Source organism: Panulirus ornatus, chromosome 21, assembly GCF_036320965.1.
Source record: "Panulirus ornatus isolate Po-2019 chromosome 21, ASM3632096v1, whole genome shotgun sequence".
NCBI lineage: Eukaryota > Metazoa > Arthropoda > Malacostraca > Decapoda > Palinuridae > Panulirus > Panulirus ornatus.
In genome coordinates, this window is record NC_092244.1 from 3,023,430 (window position 1) to 3,043,500 (window position 20,071).

General features: G+C 43.3%; 1 protein-coding gene across 11 annotated transcripts in view; it reads right to left on the reverse strand.

Moving 5' to 3' along the window:
• The window catches only part of Nca (neurocalcin homolog), a 716,194-nt gene that overhangs the window by 515,803 nt on the left and 180,320 nt on the right, over window positions 1-20,071 (reverse strand). The window contains exon 4 of one of the 11 annotated variants that reach the window (XM_071675472.1): window positions 14,720-14,775. The exons of 9 other annotated variants lie outside the window; for them this stretch is intronic. The gene's annotated coding sequence lies outside the window, so the exon portion shown is untranslated. Of the gene's footprint in view, window positions 1-10,548; window positions 10,587-14,719; window positions 14,776-20,071 lie in introns of those variants that run through there. One more of the 11 variants, XM_071675474.1, reaches the window with a different exon arrangement.

Consider the following 20,071-nt stretch of genomic DNA (forward strand, 5'->3'; position numbering starts at 1 on the left):
GACACTGCTGTAGGGATGTTTGCCGGACCTATAGCAACGACGGTTCAGTGTTGTACACAGACACAACTGACGCTTTTACAGCAGTGAGGAGTCGGTTCAGTGTTGTACACAGACATAACTGACGCTTTTACAGCAAAGGAGTGGGTGTAGTAGGGTGCGGCCAGGCACCCCCACACCCCAGGCCCAACAAGCATCCTTATATACATACATGTCTACTTTCACGTTTTACATCGTACCTTTTCCGAGGCGATTTCAAACAGACTGGTTCACGTGGTGAGGCACGGCTGCACACTTTTCATGGCTGCCAGGCAGTGTACGCATGTTGCCTATTTCAAGGTATCATATTATCGATATTCCTCTCACTGCAACACTACATAGCTAGGTATCCTTACACTTCGTGACGCACACCACAACCATGCTTGTCCTCTGTGGTTTAGCTCGTCTCTGAGAACAAAACCGACATAAACCAAACCAGTTTGTCAGGCTGCCTTCTCCCGGCTGCACTATATATATTGCTGCATTCGAAATATCAAACGCCATCATCCATACTATTTCAAACTTATCTGTTTGTGTGATAGTTTTCTTTTTTTTATTCTGTCACAGCATTATAAACTGTTATCATCCCGCCACCTACAATCTCCATCCACATAGTAAACAAATCATCTCTTCGTGTATTCATTTCTCAACATACTCGAGTGTGTCGATCCTGATACATGGTCTGCGTTAGCTCGAGTCGCTGTTCAACGAATAATTCATCATTATGTTAAAAACCAATTAAGTGTCCTCACTCATGACCGTTCTTCACAGCTCGTAGAGCGGAGGGACGGCAATGGATGACCCACACTACACCAGTTGCACTTCCCCTGGTTACATCTTCACAAACCTCTCACATTATCCTCTACAACATCTTAGCCGCTTCCTTACACTTATCTACCTTCACCAAGATCACTCCCGACATACTACAAATTATGAACTGTGTAACCTGTCACCGTCTATCAAATATATCTTGCCCTGAATTCTCTTGTGCACATACCCTCACCTTGCTCATTTTCTTACGCGTACTTCCCAATATCCACAAAAACTACCCTCAATTCCTCTTCCGTCTCTCCATGAACAGTATTATTTACATACAGATCATCCCTGTGTTCAACGCTCTACCATCTCCTGCCAACAAATCCCCCACGATTCCATCCATTACGACACTAACAACCATGGCCACATAACACTCCCCTGCCTCACCCTAACCTTAACCCTAAACCAATAAATTATTCCTCCACCTACTAGCCTGACACATTCGACGATCCAAGGAAAAACCTCTCTTTGTTCCCAGCACCTTCTCCAACACCACATACAACTTTCAACACATTCCACAGCCCAACTATATCATTCTTTTTCTACTCAGTAACTAACGTATAACCCATGATTCCTCCTTCCAAAGTCATGTTCACAGTAACTGTCTGATCCACGTAACCATGCACCTCCACAAATATACACCGATCATCATTCATCTTCCCACACATATTCCCATAAATTTCCATAACTGTTCTGCCATCTACCACCGTTCCCTCTATACTTCATACATTAATCCCATGAAAATATTACAATCATACCAACGTTTTTGTCGGTACGCAGCGTGATACTCAAGTGGACGCCTCCAGTCTGAGGACACCTTATCTTTATCCCCCGACGACCCACATACTGTACAAAAATATCTGCCAAGCACATCCTCTCCATCAGCATCTCTCCACCTACCCAGTCCACTCGACATTTAACAAATATTTCAGCCTTTCCATCCATCCCCTTGCATATCCCTCCTCCTAATAATTTACCATTCTGATGATCACTTTGCTCTGGCTCTATTGACAACCAAATCTTAGCATTATAATGTAAGGTGTTACTTATATACCTCCTTCTGTCCTGGTGGCCATAGTGTAAGGTGTTACATACCTCCCTCTGTACTAGTCACCACTGAGGCAGCGGGACGAAAACATGATCTAAAACATAAAATTTATGAGCAAGTTGAGTCGATCATGCCGTTAGCCTTATTGTGAGGACGTGACCACAAAGTTCAGTAAGGTTAGCTCTTGAAGGATTATAGTGGGTCACTGACCAACGAGAGTCAAACGCAGGTGAGCCACCAGGAAAGATCATTGTCATGAAACTGATTTCAAAAAACGTCAGGTCGCTGTCAGAGAGCTTATGTGGGACCTTGTGGAATGACACTGGGATATGTTGCTTCAATATGTTAATACTTTAGTTGTTTTCTTCTCACATTAAATCACATGCCTAGTTTCTCTCACCTTTAATATATATCTTATCTTTACAACTCTTTATAGTTTTCCTGCCTTGCTCCTTTGGCAGGTTTACACACATGTTTATCCACTTCCAGCCTCTTGAAGAAGCTCTCCAAACAAGCATAATAAACTGACTTATTGCATAATAAATGACAGTGTGTCACAAGATAAACAATATCCATTGTAATGACGCCATCCATCTACCCTCTTTATTATCTTGTGTTAATCAGTCGACACCTACATAAAATCCACTTGTTCGAGGACTGTAGTACGTGTGTGTGAGAGTGTGTGTGTGTGTGTGTGTGTGTGTGTGTGTGTGTGTATTTATTTTTAACACTTCCTCCCTCCTTTAATGTGACACAATAAAGAAGCAGGTTCCAGGGAACGTCTGCACGGCTTGCGTGCTTCTGGCCGTTGTGCGCGGGCTGCTCACATCTACACCACCCGGACCACGATCAAAGAAACATTACAAACCTGAGCGGAATTACATCTTTCTCTCCAGTTATCGACAAAGCTGAGTTCCTGTTGGGTTCAGAACAACACGGATATTCACAGGTGGCTCCACACCACGAGAGGCAAACGTGAAATAATGTCACTCGGAAAGTTTCAGGCGTGTGATATGTGACGTCTGGTACGTGGCATCAAAACTGTCACCAAGTGTAATTCATTCACATCCAGGAGACACCCAGCCATTGTTTTCTAATGTGCTGTGAGCAGGTAACCCTAAGTCAGGCGCGGCAGGACACGTGCCATCCACCTTCGTTACTGGTCATTCATGCTTCCCGGTAACATGCTGCAGTAAGAGTGATCAGCAGGGACGAGAACCTAGGCAGTCTAGTGCTGTGTGGCAGGGCTGTACTACAGTGGTCGAGAGATACAACACAGCAGATCCAGCAGCACTAGGTGTGGCGGGTGGGCGGCAGGCGGTGGGTGGACCACTCTTGCCTTGTTCCCCAGACTTACCGCCTCCAACGCCCCCAGCCAACTTTAACAACTCCCTGCCAACAATTCTATTCTCCCTTCAACCAACTTCCTCTCTGACCACAACCATCATACCCTTGTGTTCCTTAATCTTCTCTTTCCATCCCTCTGTCCTCATACCTGTTTCCCCGTCTTTATATTTCTTCATCTGTCAGTATGACATTCTTGAACGAATTCTATATCCCTAGATGCGTACATAGTAAAAAAAAAAATATCTTACCACTTTTCTATAAAACAATATGCACCACGGACGAAGGATTTTGAGAAAATGCTCATTGGTCTGCCCTTATATTGGTAATCCTGTTTTCATGATATTGTAGTGATTGCTTGCGACATTTCCTGTCATTTGTCAAAATCAATGTGATACTAATATATCATTTCTATGGATATAAATATAAAGTGGGGCTACGAACATCATTAAAGAAATCTGTTTCACATTCTCGTTTACCAAACCTACGAAGACAAATGAGTTGTATCGATCATTTCGAAATTCATCGGAACCATCCGAGAAGATATATTTTTTACTGAGCGTACGAGTTCGTTGCTCCTATTCTGTCTGTAAACTTGTATGCCTACGTAGACGCTCTGTGGCGAACCTTAAATTCTTCTAAGACGTTACAAGACGATGGCTGATGTAAAGTAATTTACATTCCCACGTTACTCTCCCCCTACCCACAATACCAAGGGAATGACCAGAGAATCTGCATATGTTCTCTGACTATGTACACGACATGACTAACCTATTCTCCCAGATGCCCCCCCCCCCCCACCCTTTATCCAGTCCTCTCCTCTTGTGTGTATTTCACTGCCTCCATTCGTTTTCCGCGTTCCATCCATCCCTAGCCAGCCTAACCCCTCACACCTCACTCCTCTGCTGCCTTCCTCTCCACTATGAGTGTCTCTTTCCTAGCCCTCACCTGGTCCTTCTCCACCCTCTCCAGCCAGCCTGGAGCTGTTCACACCACCGGTAATGTTAAGTTGTCGCGTGACTCACACAAAGGACACAAACACTGTGGATTAACGAGCGAGCTGCTGGAGTGTATATTTGTGTAGCCGACGTGGTCAGAAGCGGCCCAGCAGGAAGGAGGCCCCTCAACCACCAACTGATCCAAGATGCTTCCTACCAAGTCTTGCTCAGGTAAAGCTTCACCATATCTGTCTTACATACTAAATGTTCTTATCATATAAAACTGTACATAGCTTCCAGGTCTGAACGTAATAAAAGTAAAAAAGTCATGGTAGATTTTTCAAGCTTAAGTCCTGAAAATTGTGATGACTTACGATGTCACGTGCACATTAGTGACCTCTTAATACACCGTCTTGTTTCCCGGTACCACACAACCCGGCCTGGCCCGCCTCGTCGTTATATAGTAATTTAACAAACATATTTTGGAGAAGTAAACAAGTTTCCGCACGAACGCCTCCAGAAGTTAGTCCAAAATGGTTTTCGCATTTTTCTGTAACAAGTTTGGGTCTGCCACCCTCCTCCAGACTGCCATACCCACAGAGCCTTTACAGCCAACACAGTTCGGTCACTTACATACTTCACCTCAGGAGGTTAGCGGAATGTCCCTCAGGGTTTGCCCTGTAAGGTTCACAACCATCCAAGTCAAACGTCAGTGCCACCTATCATGATGTATACATCATCATCTAATATTCTCGTGGTTTTTTTTTCCACCTCACTAAAGTTTAACCTTAATAAGCCAGACTCAAGGAACGAATGAGTAAATGCTGCAGTGTGTCAATGTTGTGATACCGTGTTTTCTTCAACAGCCATACAACATCCACTCCCACCTTCCCTGTGCTGTGTTCTGTAAGCAAAATGATGGTGGCCACGTGAAGGCGTTCTTGGCAGCAGCTGAGGTAAGCGGCAGTTACCTCAATTTTACACGTTACACAACCATCATCTCACTGGCCTCCTCCGTTCACGTGCACAACACGATAAGCAACTATAAAACTATAGGTTTTATCATCGTCCTAAATAAATGGGAATATTCATGCACACCAAAAGCAAGGAATGATGACGTGCGTACTATGAGTAGGTATGTGATGACGTGCGTACTATGAGTAGGTATGTGTGACGTTCATGCTGTGAGTAGGTATGTGATAACGTGCGTGCTGTGAGTAGGCATGTGATGACGTGCGTGCTGAGTAGGTATGTGATGACGTGCGTGCTGTGAGTAAGTATGTGTGACGTTCATGCTGTGAGTAGGTATGTGATGACGTACGTGCTGTGAGTAGGTATGTGATGCCGTGCGTGCTGTGAGTAGGCATGTGACACGGAGAATATCGAGGACGTTGCAGTAAACGCTGTATCACTGATGACGGTGTTTACTGTAAACATCAAAATGATCGATCTACCTCTCGTTTATTCCGGAGACTCCACTCTAACACCATGGCTCAGTCTGGCACTTAATTACTCTAGCATTCTAATCACTGGGGTTATTTCGGTCACAAAAAACGGGTCAACGAAAAGAACCAACACAACCTGGTTACGCGAGGTACATTTATGTTTTTGTTTTCTCTCTCGATTGTGTCGCAATGTTGTGCCTTATGTCGGCCTACAGCGCAGCTTCCAAAACAATGACTGCGCAAAGATATAACACAGAAGCTTCGTCACAGCCTAAGATATGAGGGTAAATAAGCCGCTAACATAACACCTTCTTAAGGTATATGTACAATGACGCTTCCTTCATTCCTCCACTTCTCTTACTCCATCTGCCTCGCTTGCCTCAGATTTGGGCAGGATTTCCCAGTGAGAAAGTCGTAACGTGGTTAAGTTTATGTACTAAAACCCAGTTTCTTCCATTACTTTTTCTAAAACTCATCACAACGCCTCCGTCTCCTTTGCTGCCTCTGTTATTCCACCACTCAACACAATAAACATACTTGGTATCACCACAACATCTAATCTATCTTGAAAACCCCACATAAGATAAACACCTAAGTCTTCCTCCGAAAAACCGGGAATCCTGTTAAGTTGCCAAAATTCTTTACTTCAAAATAGTTGCTCTGATTATACAAGATATATATATATATATATATATATATATATATATATATATATATATATATATATATATATATATATATATATATATATATTTCCTGAGAGGGTATGGGCAACTAAATGCACTAATCAAGGCCATCACATTAGTCGTACTTATCACATACCGCACGTAACCCAAGCCAACCCGATGGAAGAGACCGCAGACCGTGTGCTGCGACTTGGATTCGAACCCAAACAGGCTCGGCTTCGGGCGGCCCGCATAAACGTGACGGTCAGTAATGCTACCTGCATGGGGCGATGATGCCGAGATGGAATGATGCAGAGAAAAAACGACTGTGGGGTGATGCAAAGCATGTACCGTATGCAGGGGAGGGGGACGTGTTATCCATGGGCTGAACAAGGGTTCAGGAAGTCGTCAGAATGGTCTGTGTACGGCTTAGCTGTGTACACGAAGCTCTGGTTTTCATACATGACAGCTACAAATTGGATGTGAGTAAATGAAGTCGTTCTTCATGTGTTCCTGGGACTAGCTCGCTACGCAGGAAGCGGCGAACAAAAAGGAGAAAAGTGTATACAGAGAGATGGATGTGTATTAAGACAGAAAGATGAGTGATAGCCAACACTTATAATAATTACCAGTTGTCTAGCTGATACCAACATTCAACTACTATCCAAAGAAACAAAAACACTTCCAGTAAAACCTCACCTTGACATGCTCGGCAGTCAGCTTTCTGTATCAACAATAAACCATTTACGTCACAGTCACTCCATAAACAACCACCATCCCCAGGAAAACCTAGTCTTACTCCTCGCTTCACTAACCTATATCTTCAAATCCCCAACAACAACACGCCATTATACCACATCACTTGAGCAGTTTGGGAACCCAATTTTTTATAAAAAGAAAAATCTTTTACATAAAGTGCAACTCTTCCGTATGTTACTCAGTCCTGTAGCATCTGCTTAACTTGGATCCGGACTTCACTGTTCACATGATCTTTAACGTATTTTTCTCAGACGATCGCAACTACTGCATCTGACTCGGTCTGCAAACCCCTTATATAGTGGACTTTGTTATGTGTGATCTGACTCCCTGTATGTTGGTATGTATGTCAGTAGTTAAAGGTCTTGAGGAATGTTAATCTGCCCATTTCTGTTGAACTTGGCAGTGAGCTTTTACTAACTTTATCATTTTGTAGAGGGATGCCTCTGTAGCTGGAAAGAGATGCCTCTAAAGCGGTAGACTCACAGGTAGGTCTATGCCCATGACGCCTTCCAAATCAATTTCCAATTTACCATTTTCCAGAGTGCATTTGTATTTGTGGCTGCAAGGAGCGATTTCTATTTTTTAAAGAGCGAGGCTAATTACTTGGTAAAATGTCCTCTGGTGCGTGAGGAAGAGTTCCAAGCAGTATTCTTATATGAATAAAGGGAACAACTGTCTGTCATCAGTGGCTACCGTGTACCAGCACAAGGAAGGTGAAATGTTTGCTGGCATCAACCATGTGATAGATTAATGCCGTCCGTCAAGGGTGTGTTTACATTTACAACTGCAAAACTCCCTCCCGTACAGTACAAATAAATAAATAAAAAGAAATCTGTACCCAACTTTATATCTATGTAATCAAATCAAAAACCTATATTTTCCATGTCTTCTACTCGCAATAAACAATATAATAATCTTTCTATTATACATGTAAAAGCAATTACATCTATATATGTAAACATATATATATGTCTGAGAGCAACAATGAGACATTAAGTTTTTAATTAACTGCAGAAGTCACAGTGGAGGGATGTCAGACCACCTACACCCAACAATCGAGAAATTTAAAAGACTGTTAATTTACGGTAAGAAATCTGACCAGTCTCTCCTTCACGTTTTGTTACATCAGCAACTTCTGTATCGAAAAAAAAACTATTTATGAATCTAAAACATCCCTTCCCTTTCACACACAAGACCCTAAGATAATATCCACATACCAGGCAATTATAACACAGATGTTCTCAATAATACGACGAGTGCCTTCACAGTTTCGTGGTATGATGGCGCCTCTTACCTCTCATCATGCAGCATGACGTACAGGCACAGCCACGTGTCTCACCTGGGGACACCTTCAACACACGGCGCATCACTTCACACTTGATCTGCTTCTCATGTGGACGTCAACCCTCCTAAGTCTGTATCACAATTAGTGATAACAACAGGGATTACTGAGGAAGCCATCAGCAGGAGCAACAAAGACACCACCAGTGGAAGTCACAACACATGCAGCAGTAACACTAATAAACCCATCACCAGTAGCAGTGACATCGTAAGCACGAGTAATAACATTGTCAATAATGACTGTAGCTACCACATCCTGCAGCGACACTAACGGTACCAAACTAACGCTGCCATACAACAGTAAAATCAGTGGCAGTAGCAACAGGAGGAGCGTTACCATCACCACCAACAGGAACAACAACAAAAGCTTCTAAAGCCTCTCCATTTGTCGTACGCTCGTTCATACCTTTGATGACGGCAGGTGGCCGGCCCCTCTGTACACGAGCCGCGGCAGTCCTCACCCGGAAGGTGCCTCCTGATCCTTGCTCATATACTCCTGACGGCATCACGCTACAACTAGCCTCACCATCCTTCCTACCCTTCTCCTTTACTTCACTATTCCCTTCCTACCCTTCTCCTTTACTTCACTATTCCCTTCCTAACCTTCTCCTTTACTTCACTATTCTGCTGACGTTTCATCCACCGTAACAAACATCTGGACACACGTGCTCGCATCACCACCACTTTCAACCGCATCAACACAAACATCGTTAGTTCTCTACCTTTCCATTCCTCCCCTGTATCTCTCCTGCCTGCACATGTTTCTCATTCTACATATAACCCACACCCTGTCAAATTTAGACCATGGGAACGAAAATATACATCACCTGCTATAAACTGCATGGCAGGCTCCGACCAGATGCAGTAGACAAAAGCAGCATATTACCGAGTGTCGCTGCTGTCAGGTACATTTGCCCTTGCTATCTGCCGAGAGAAGGGCCGCACTACCATGAGAGGCAGCAACAAGAGCAGCGGTGAGGACAGTAGGACCGCGGGGGCTATAACTGCAGCTGGCGCCGCTGCTCACTATATGCCCAGTTGTATTTTTGTCCCGCCCCGCCTGGCTCAACTCACACCAACATACAGTGGACACTGCCGCCCACCACACTTAACACGCCTACACCGACGATACCCACCACACTCAACACGTCTACACCGACGATACCCACCACACTCAACACGTCTACACCGACGATACCCACCACACTCAACACGCCTACACCGACGATACCCACCACACTCAACACGTCTACACCGACGATACCCACCACACTCAACACGTCTACACCGACGATACCCACCACACTCAACACGCCTACACCGACGATACACGCCTACACCGACGATACCCACCACACTCAACACGCCTACACCGACGATACCCACCACACTCAACACGCCTACACCGACGATACCCACCACACTCAACACGCCTACACCGACGATACCCACCACACTCAACACGCCTACACCGACGATACCTACCACACTCAACACGTCTACACCGAAAAAAACCCACCACACTCAACACGTCTACACCGACGATACCTACCACACTAAACACGCCTACACCGACGCTACCCACCACACTCAACACGCCTACACCGACGATACCCACCACACTCAACACGCCTACACCGACGATACCCACCACACTCAACACGCCTACACCGACGATACCCACCACACTCAACACGCCTACACCGACGATACCCACCACACTCAACACGCCTACACCGACGATACCCACCACACTCAACACGCCTACACCGACGATACCCACCACACTCAACACGTCTACACCGACGATACCTACCACACTAAACACGCCTACACCGACGCTACCCACCACACTCAACACGCCTACACCGACGATACCCACCACACTCAACACGCCTACACCGACGATACCCACCACACGTTACTCTCCACTCAAGAACTATCGTAAGCTCAGTAAAACCATCATCATGGCAGCAAGTACTCTTGTCGTGGAAGTTTTTCAATACCATCATTTGTGTACCAATTCAATATAAACAAAAAATTCTCTCTCTCTCTCTCTCTCTCTCTCTCTCTCTCTCTCTCTCTCTCTCTCTCTCTCTCTCTCTCCCGCCTGACCTGAAGAAAATCTGCACAACTTTCAATCTTCCCAAACTCACCTATGGCTCCCCCGGACCTGATATTCTCCGCTATGCACCACACGACAAGGGGCTACTGGAATGGTCGCACAGGATGGGTCACAGCAAAGTATTCTCGTCTGTCTTACACTGCCCAATAAGAGGCGCTCACTCAACAAACTGGTCCAACCACCACTTAGACCTCATCCGACAGTTTGGTAAGAAGATATTGCACAATGCTCGCCTCCATCATCTCCTGGTAACAGAGATCCCTCGTCACAAGGTTGGTGTTCGGTGGCACACTCATCGAGTTTATCCAAGTTGGTATAAACAGCTACAAAAAAAAAAACCTCCATCTCAACCACTGTAAACATCATAAACAACCAATAGCGTTTATGTAAAGACTGTTTAAGCCTCTCTCCCGCTGTTGTAGCCACCACTGTCTTAACAGATATATATCTTCTCTATATTTTCAGCTTTAGTCTATACTGCAGATAATGAACTGTTAACTATTATAACTGCTATCATCATTATCGTTATCATTACTATCATTTTACATTAGAATTATCAGTATTGTCACATTTTAGTTATTATTATCATCATTATTATCATTATTATTATTATCATAATTATTATTATCATTATTATCATTATTGCTATTATCCTTATTATTATTATTATTATTATTATTATTATTATTATTATTATTATTATCACTATTATTATTATCATTATTATTATTATTGTCATTATTATTATTATCATTATTATTATTATTATTATCAATATCATTATCGTTATTATTATTATTATTATTATTATCATTATTATCATCATAATCATTTTTATTACTATAATTATCATTATCATAATTATCAATACCATCATTATTATCATTATTATACACAGTAAAATGCTAGAAGATAATCGAAAGGTAAATAAATTATTACAATCAACTCACTTTCAAATGAATTATTCGTCACGGTTCTAACTTCTCTTTAGGACATTATATGACTTGAGATGGATAACTGTACAAACCAAGACACACTTTATCATGTGGATGCAAATGATGATACACAAGATATTACTACATACTTAACAAGTTACTTGAGCAGACCAATGGCCCACCACGAGAAAAACTAATCTGTAAAATTGGATTTGTATTCCATGAATGTGTTAAGGCCGACTGCTTGCCTACGATTCGAACCAAAGAGGCCCGACCCAGGACGGGACTGTGTTGACTTACTATCAGTAACGCTAACCACTGCACCACGGAGGCCCCTGTGTGTGTGTGTGTGTGTGTGTGTGTGTGTGTGTGTGTGTGTGTGTTATTTACGCTGAGGCTGTAGTTTGGTAGAGTTTCGTAGAAGGAGAGTAAACAATGTTAAACATGAACACAGCTGTAACTATAAGAATAAACGGTGGTGTTCATGTTGGTGGAGGCAAGAAAATGCATCTCCCAGCAGCACCACCTGCCAGTAGGAGGGGAGTACGCCAGCAGGAGCAGCGAGGTAAGAGGTGTGGTGTGGTGAAAGTGGCGTGGCTCGGCGTTAAGGTCAGGGAGGAACCTGACGGTGTCGGCCTGCTGACTACAGTCTGGTTCACAGTGTGAGCAGCAACCACCAGCTGAACATACAATGACTATCACAGCCAACGCTCGCTCGCTTCCTCTTCCATTATACTACCTCCCTCAACCCCCCGCTACATACACAATATATAATCACCAAAACATCAACCAAAATCATGTAACAAAACGTAGTTTATCCACATGATAAACATCTTAGCACAAGGTTGATTACAATAATATGTCACAATACACCCTACTTCCAAGCCTACCATCCTGTGTACAAGATAAGCATGGGTTGCATGTGCCGGGGATAAGGACACAAAGTGACACCACTGGACGTTCCCTCACGTCACCATTAGCGTCAGCTCTGGTCACAACCCAAGCTGAGGCAAGTTCACCCTGACACCCTCGGTCACCCTGACACCCTCGGTCACAATGACACCACCACCAGTAAACACAATCCTTAGCATACTATACATACATACATACATACATACATACATACATACATACATACAAGTCAGCCCCTCCATCGAGCCACTGAAGCTGCCGGAAAAGTATCTGTTATTACACACAATTTATGCACAATCAGGAGTCCACCTTCCAAACAGAATTGCTTCTCATTCTTTTCAACTTGAAATATGTCATTGTCTCTAGGTCAGTCTAAGTAATTCCGTTTTCATTCAGAGCATAAAACACTACGATATACATATAACATGTACATGATAGATGCAACTCATACAAAGGAACTGTCTTTGTCGAAGCAACAGCATATTTTCTTTATACTCATCTTGTACTGGGTTTAGAATACATCAGAGGACTGATAACTCATTAAAGTCAAAGATGACTACAATCTTGGTGTATCTTTATACCATTTAAAGACAATCCAGAACTGGAAATGAACAGAACATCTTTTGAAATCAAGACGAAAGAAAATGACACAATTCACCCCTTTATCATCACAGGATGATGCATGACGACCTCATGGCTCTATAATCAGGATCAACAACGACTACGATGCTGTAGCTCGACCAAGGCTGGGCTATAGATACCCATGGCAGTTTGCTTCACGTGTTGATAATGAACAGACAAGATGTAAACACTGCCAGCAGCATTACTCTCACACCTTGCAACACTGTGGTCTTGACTGTTGTAAAAACAGTGAATAATAGATACAATCCACCCCCCCCCCCCACACACACACACTGCAAGGTAGTGTATGTACATCATTCATAAAGATGTTTTACCTGAGACACTTGAGAAGACTCATAACTGTGTCTCATGTTTCCTCACCAAGTAACTTGTTACTAGCCACTGCAGCATCAGCCTAGGTCTTGAACCTTCATCTTTATATCATTCTGTATCCTCTTTTGTGCCACTGTCCACATGATGGTACGAGGACAAATATCAATTAACAAAAAAGGTAATATAATAATAATAATAATAATAATAATAATAATAATAATAATAATAATAATAATAATAATAATAATGAACAGCCAAAGGCTGGATAAAAACAGAGACAATACAAACAACAATCATTGTGGGATATAATAAGGAGGCGGGTGTCAGTCATTCTACAAACACCAGAGGTGGAAAAGAAAGCCGGGAAGTGTATGTTCGTGCGGTGGTCACTACGAGCTGGAACGGACTCGATGTGATTGCGGAGCCGAGACCAGTGCTACACCTTCCTTCCTGTACTGGGAAAGGAAGTCCAGTTAGTTTGGACGACGTACTTACTGTGTGTGTGTGTGTGTGTGTGTGTGTGTGTGTGTGTGTGTGTGTGTGTAGCGGGGGAATGGCACCCTATCTCTGTTGTAAATAATGTGATACACAGTGAAGTATTGGAAAGATTACGATGAGTGTCCCAGGGTTCATGGTATGGGCACCCGGCATATGGAAACGGTATAGAAAACCTTCGTAATGAAACATCATCTGAAAACATTAGTGACTTACTTTAGGAACGTCATGAACGTGGCTCTCACGTTGTTGTCGTTATTAATATTTTGACGTTACTACTGGTACGACATGCTTGGTGCCACGACACGAGCTTTGGTGAGGTGTTGCCCGAGGAACCGAGAACTGGTGCATCATGACAAGTGTGGCTGAGATCAGGGCTCTACCCTCGTAGTTTATACTTTTTGCAACAACAAGGAAGTGTACGCCGGGTAACCGTCAGATAATGACAGTGCCATGCAACACCAGCGAAACTCAGTTATGATGGTGAGGGCGTGAACCTGCAGATACCAGCCAATCCCTGCTGTAGACCACACGGGATATTGCCTAAAGTTTTCAGTCCGGTCTTTTTACTATGCACATTTGGGACGAGTTAGCACTGGCCAGAGCTGTATTGTACGATTCTAAGTTGCTGGTGCATTGGAAGATTCAAAGAGGATATTGGACGTGACCTGCTTTTCCTACAAACCTCAGCCGAGCCAGGCCGCCCGCCCCTCACATACTAACCATACCCATTCTTAGCTCACAGTCAACACAATGTTGCTTCTACACGTTCAAATGCTACCAATCAAGATTCATACATTACTGCACATAAACACAAGAAACACTTTTAATACAGAGGTAGAGGTGACGGAGCCAGGGATTACAACATCATCTACCATCAGATGTGTCTTGTAGTAGACGACTTACCCACGTTCACGATCGTTGTCGCCACCTGACTCCCAGAGCTCGGCTCTCACACTCACCTGTCAATAATAACATCATCATTAGTATATTCATCTTGTCTCACAAAATATCACAGTTATCCACTAATCATTACAGTAGTCATCTTTTGAAATCTCTGATAACTAAATTTTTATCTCAAGGCGGTTTTTAATTCTTACAAAACTGTTATTCCCTAACTCAGATTATCATGACTGTCCGGGGACTTACCTGACGTTTTCCATCCCCACAACACGGGCTGGGCCCAAGCTGCTGTGACCGCGCTCTAATTCAGCAGTGTTGACTCCCATGCAGGGTGATGTTAGCACACATCAAGGTGGTGTGTGTGTGTGTGTGTGTGTGTGTGTGTGTGTGTGTGTGTGTGTGTGAGGGTATTAGCGTCTCAACGAAATCATCAGTTTTTACTCTCGTTATCCTTTAAGTCTACAAGAAACAACCTACGATCTACCTGAATACGGCAACTGTTGCCTTATTTTGTTTGCTGAAGGTGCGGTCGTCAGAAATTATAACACCAGGATCTTTCACGCTTTAATCTGGATAGAACAGCGTCCCGGTCCGTCCGGTATAAATTCTGCACTACTCTTGTTCACTTGGTTCTTCCCACACTGGACAAAATGAAACTTATCCTCAATGAAAAGCGCGGTGTTCTCGGTGGCCCAAAAGGAAGATTCTTTCCATGTCACTTTACAGTCACCTCTGAGATATGCCGTATCTTAGGTCAGAGACTTGCAAGTGACCTTTCGTTAAGGTAAGGTCACACAGATCAGCATACACGTTAAGTGCTGGGCTTATGGTGGCAGGTCAGCACGTGTAAGCAGCGCAACACTAGAAGACTGGCGACCATCAAGTTGGAGACGATAGGACATCTTGCTCTGACACCCAGACAACGTGTACTGAACCCAGGGACCACGACCATGCCACCAGCCTGACTCAGGTACGACCGTTCAACCCCTGAGCACGACGATACGACGATGGGGTTTTATTGAATGAATTTTCATCACACCCTTAAAGGCCAAGTCAAAAGTAAGACCTTCGTACCTACGGGTCGTATCGTCGTGTTCTCGAATCGTATCATCGTCTACAGGTGACCCTTTACTTAAGCAATCAGAGCCAACTCGAGGTAAACTGAAGATGGCTTTTAAATTCTATAAGTTAGGGGAAAATAATAAAAACAGACTTTCCAGCCACACATATATGTATAACACGCATTTTCTTCTCTTTTCATGGCTGTTTGCCTTTTCTTGGCCTACCTCAGTCACATACGTACGAGTACATGGCCTTCCTGACCTTAAATTTGTATATCTTTAAAAATAATCACAAAATCAGGCGGAACTCGAGGAGAGTGATCACACACAGGATGGTTTTCGTGTTCCACCTCAATACATAGCCTCGACCTTTAACCTTTAAGCCAAGGGCTGAGGTCGGGCGTTACATTATTCAGCAGACAAGTCAGTAACTAGACTCTACACGTTGACAGGTTGCTAAACACGTATCTACATACAATATTGCTCAATAGCAATATCTACTTGGATACCACATGAGAAAGTCTTATCTGACACTACTTACCCTTTTGTCCTAAAATCAAATTTAATGCGGAAGTCAAAACCTCACAGGATGTAAACAAACATGATTTTGTTTACATTTGCATGTTACTTTCGATACGCCACCTCGACCCACAACTAACGTATACACTGTAAAGTATGTCACATGGCTGGCTTGGCTAACCAAAAGCAATATAAATTCCCACACCATGAGTTTTAGTGCTAATTTTCGTAACTCCTAACAAAAGTTGGTAACAGAAGTCTATCATTAAGTAGAACCAAAATATAATTTGTATCTCCACTTATACAATATGTATATAAGTGAAGGATCATACATACCTCGCTGGTCAGGATCCTTCCCATTTTCCTGGCCTGACAGGAAAGTCCACTCCCCGCACCACGATCTTCAACACCACTCACGACACTTACACAATTGATTTAAAAACCAAAACTTTACCTTTTCAGAGACAGTATGTTGGATATTGCGGATGGGTCTAAGAAAGCAAACGCGATGCTGACACACTTCAAAGCACCTACGATATCCTTCAGAGAAGAAAACCCGATTGCAAGAATCTTTTTTTAATCTTAGTAAAATTGTAAATTTTGAAAGAAAATAATAGGAAGGAGGAAGAAAATAGTTTACTTCTTGGTATGAATATTCTGTCTCCACCAAGTCATCACTAGAGCATGGCAAAGTAACAATACTGTGACATATCAAGAGGATAACATTTCCATATTCTAATCCACTCGTTCTTCATCCATATCATACATGTCTTAATTTCGAAATATTACAGTTGTTTATCAGTTTTAAACGCCAGTGTGAGTCATAAACAAACAACCATGACAGAATGACATTCCTGAATTATGCAAATCTCGCGCACCACTGTCTTGCTACTTCCGAGCCTCGTCATCTTGATCATAATTACTTATGATTTTTCAGGACTGTTTTCTAGTCTGCGTCGTGGAGGTTAATGTTTAGCAATCTTCAATCTTGACGGAAGGATGCTTGTGTCTGGACGATGTCACCGGGGAATCTTCAGGCCATGCGATTACGGCCTTTGACATTTACTTATGAATACTTCAGTGCAGGAGGCCTGCGTTAAAGGAGGAGCCTCTGCGTCTCCGTCAGCAGCAGCAGCAGCAGCAGCCACGATGGCAATGACGAACATATTAACGTGTTCGTTTCTGTTCTCGAGCAGCTCTCCGTCAGTGCAATGTAGAAGGAATTTAATTCCCTTCTGTGTTTGCTTCACTCTAGTGTGAACTAACGTACGGCTGTTAATACCTCTGCCCAGAAGAAAACATGTTAACATATTTTTCTTTTTTTTCTTTTTTTTTTTTTTTTGCCTCTGCTGGTGTTCTCTGTACACTTAAGATTTCAATGTTTACCTTCATTGCAAACTTAATACCCTTGCCACATACGGCGACTGGCTAGTTCGGAAATGCCTCATAAGCGGTGGTCATTCTCCTCCACTACTCAGCCGATATCGAACGTTTAAACTGTGAAAACGTGACATAAACAGAGGAGAGGACCAGGCGAGAATAGAAGCCTAAACATGAAACCAAACTATGGTGAAGGAAACTGCAGTCCCGCACTACACGTGTCCCACGGTCCAGCATGATCACGTGTACCCTGAGACCATAATGAACTCTGTACACAGCCAATCAACGTTCACAAAATAAACATGTAAACATGAACCCATCTATGTAGTTCTACTCTATTGCCTTCCCTTCACTCCAGCTGGAACATCCTCCTCGGCCAGGCAATTTATAACCAACCAATGTTTTAGACAACGTAAACCTGAATTACGATCATTCTGTATTCTAAAGTTCATTTTATAACACAGCAAGAACGATTTAGGTAGGTGTGTGTGTGTGTGTGTGTGTGTGTGTGTGTGTGTGTGTGTGTGTGTGTGTGTGTGTGATTACTATTTGTATTTTACGAGGAGAGAGTTTTACAGTCGTGTTCCCAAGTCTCTTGACCTTGTATAAATGAACCAGGTCTTTACTCCTATATATGTAAGTACACACACACACACACACACACACATACACACACACACACCATAGGCTATGCTAGGTATCCATGTGTATGTGTATGTAATTGTACACACGTATTGAGCAGATAATACATACGGCTGTCTCGAGTGTCTTCACAATGAGTGAGGATAAACAACAGTGTAGCGGCGGCGGGTGATGCTGGCTGTCCTGTGGCGGTTGGCTGGCTTCCCGTTTTCCCTTATTTTTTTCTTTCTTTTTTCTCGTTGTACTGTTGGTAGTGGAGCTTGACGAAAAGATTGTAACTGGCCGTAGAAGCCACGTAACACCAACCACTAATACGGTTAACATCTATATTCCTAAATCTAATCAAACTTACGACCTTCCAAACCTTCCCAAGGCTGGCTGGGTGTTGTTGGCACAGCGTGGTTTTACATGTCGTCGAGCGGAAATTCTGGTAAATATAAGTCTGGTACGCTTTAGCGTAGTTCAGTAATCAACTGTTCGTCCTCAGCAAAGTCTGGTTTTATTTGGTTTAGGTGGTGTGATGACAGTCATGCAACGCTTGGTTTGGTTTAGGTTATCCAGACATAGTTTGGGTTACCATATTCTGGTTTGGTTTAGTGTGGTCAAATGGTTTTGGTGAAATTAAAGCTATTATGAAACTTCACCAACAGAATACCACTTGGTCAAATACCATCAACCCCAACGTGGCTTATACACGTTACGTTAGGCACTGTAACTGATGCGAATCTAAAAAAAAAAAATTCATGGAGTTTTTTCAATACTTCGTGCGGCCGTTGACTAAATTAAAAAAAAAAAATATACAAAATACAGGAAGTGATACTGAAGTGGTTCCGGTACATAAGGTCGGCGATTTAACCACTAATCTTCCCTGACACACTTGCAGCAACGGCCTCACCCACGACCCACCTTATCACCTCACGTACACCTATAACTCATCACGAAAAGTTAAAAGCCAATTTTTAATCTTTACAAGTATTGACTGGGGTGTGTGTGTGTGGGGGGGGGGGGGGGGGTTATGCCAGAATAAGTTATTTCCAACTGAACTCCCCGGAGGATAGGTGGTCCAGCTGATACTTCATTACCTGGTCCGGCTGGCAATGATTACCACCTGGTCCATCTGACTGGCGTTCATGTGATCCACCTGAGAGAGAGAGAGAAAGTCGTCACACCATGTCTGGTGTGCTCCAGCTGTACAGGTAGGCAGTCATACCGGAGAAGAACGCATCAGTGCGGTCACTACCATACAACTCAGGATTCTGGTCTACACACCAGCAGTGGGCAAATCTAAGCTCAGCACAAGACGGTACAGGCGCCCGGAAAGTTACCAGAAAGATGTCTTAGAACCATCTCCTCACTTCGCCTACATTATCAAATTAGATTTTGAATCATCATATCTTGGTATTCTAAAACCGAGGTGCCATATTACATGAACTGTCTCGGGTGAAAAATAATAAACTTCTGAGTAAAGTTGACGTTAAATAAGGAGTTAGGAAAGTAAAGTTCAAGGTTGTTTACACTGGCGGCACTGGCAGGTACCTCACCAAACTTGGACAACTTTCCTGCTTCACAGTACTCAACTAATTTGGTGGGGAATTAAGACAGGCTACAGGAGGCTTCCCTGGGTTTCTTGGAGCTCCTTCCATGTCACCTGAGGTCTCAGCCCTGGTGACCTAGGGATACACACCTGACCAACTGGAAAGTTACTCTGTTGACTCTAGACAATTCTTACCTGGCGTTAACCAAGAAACACTTG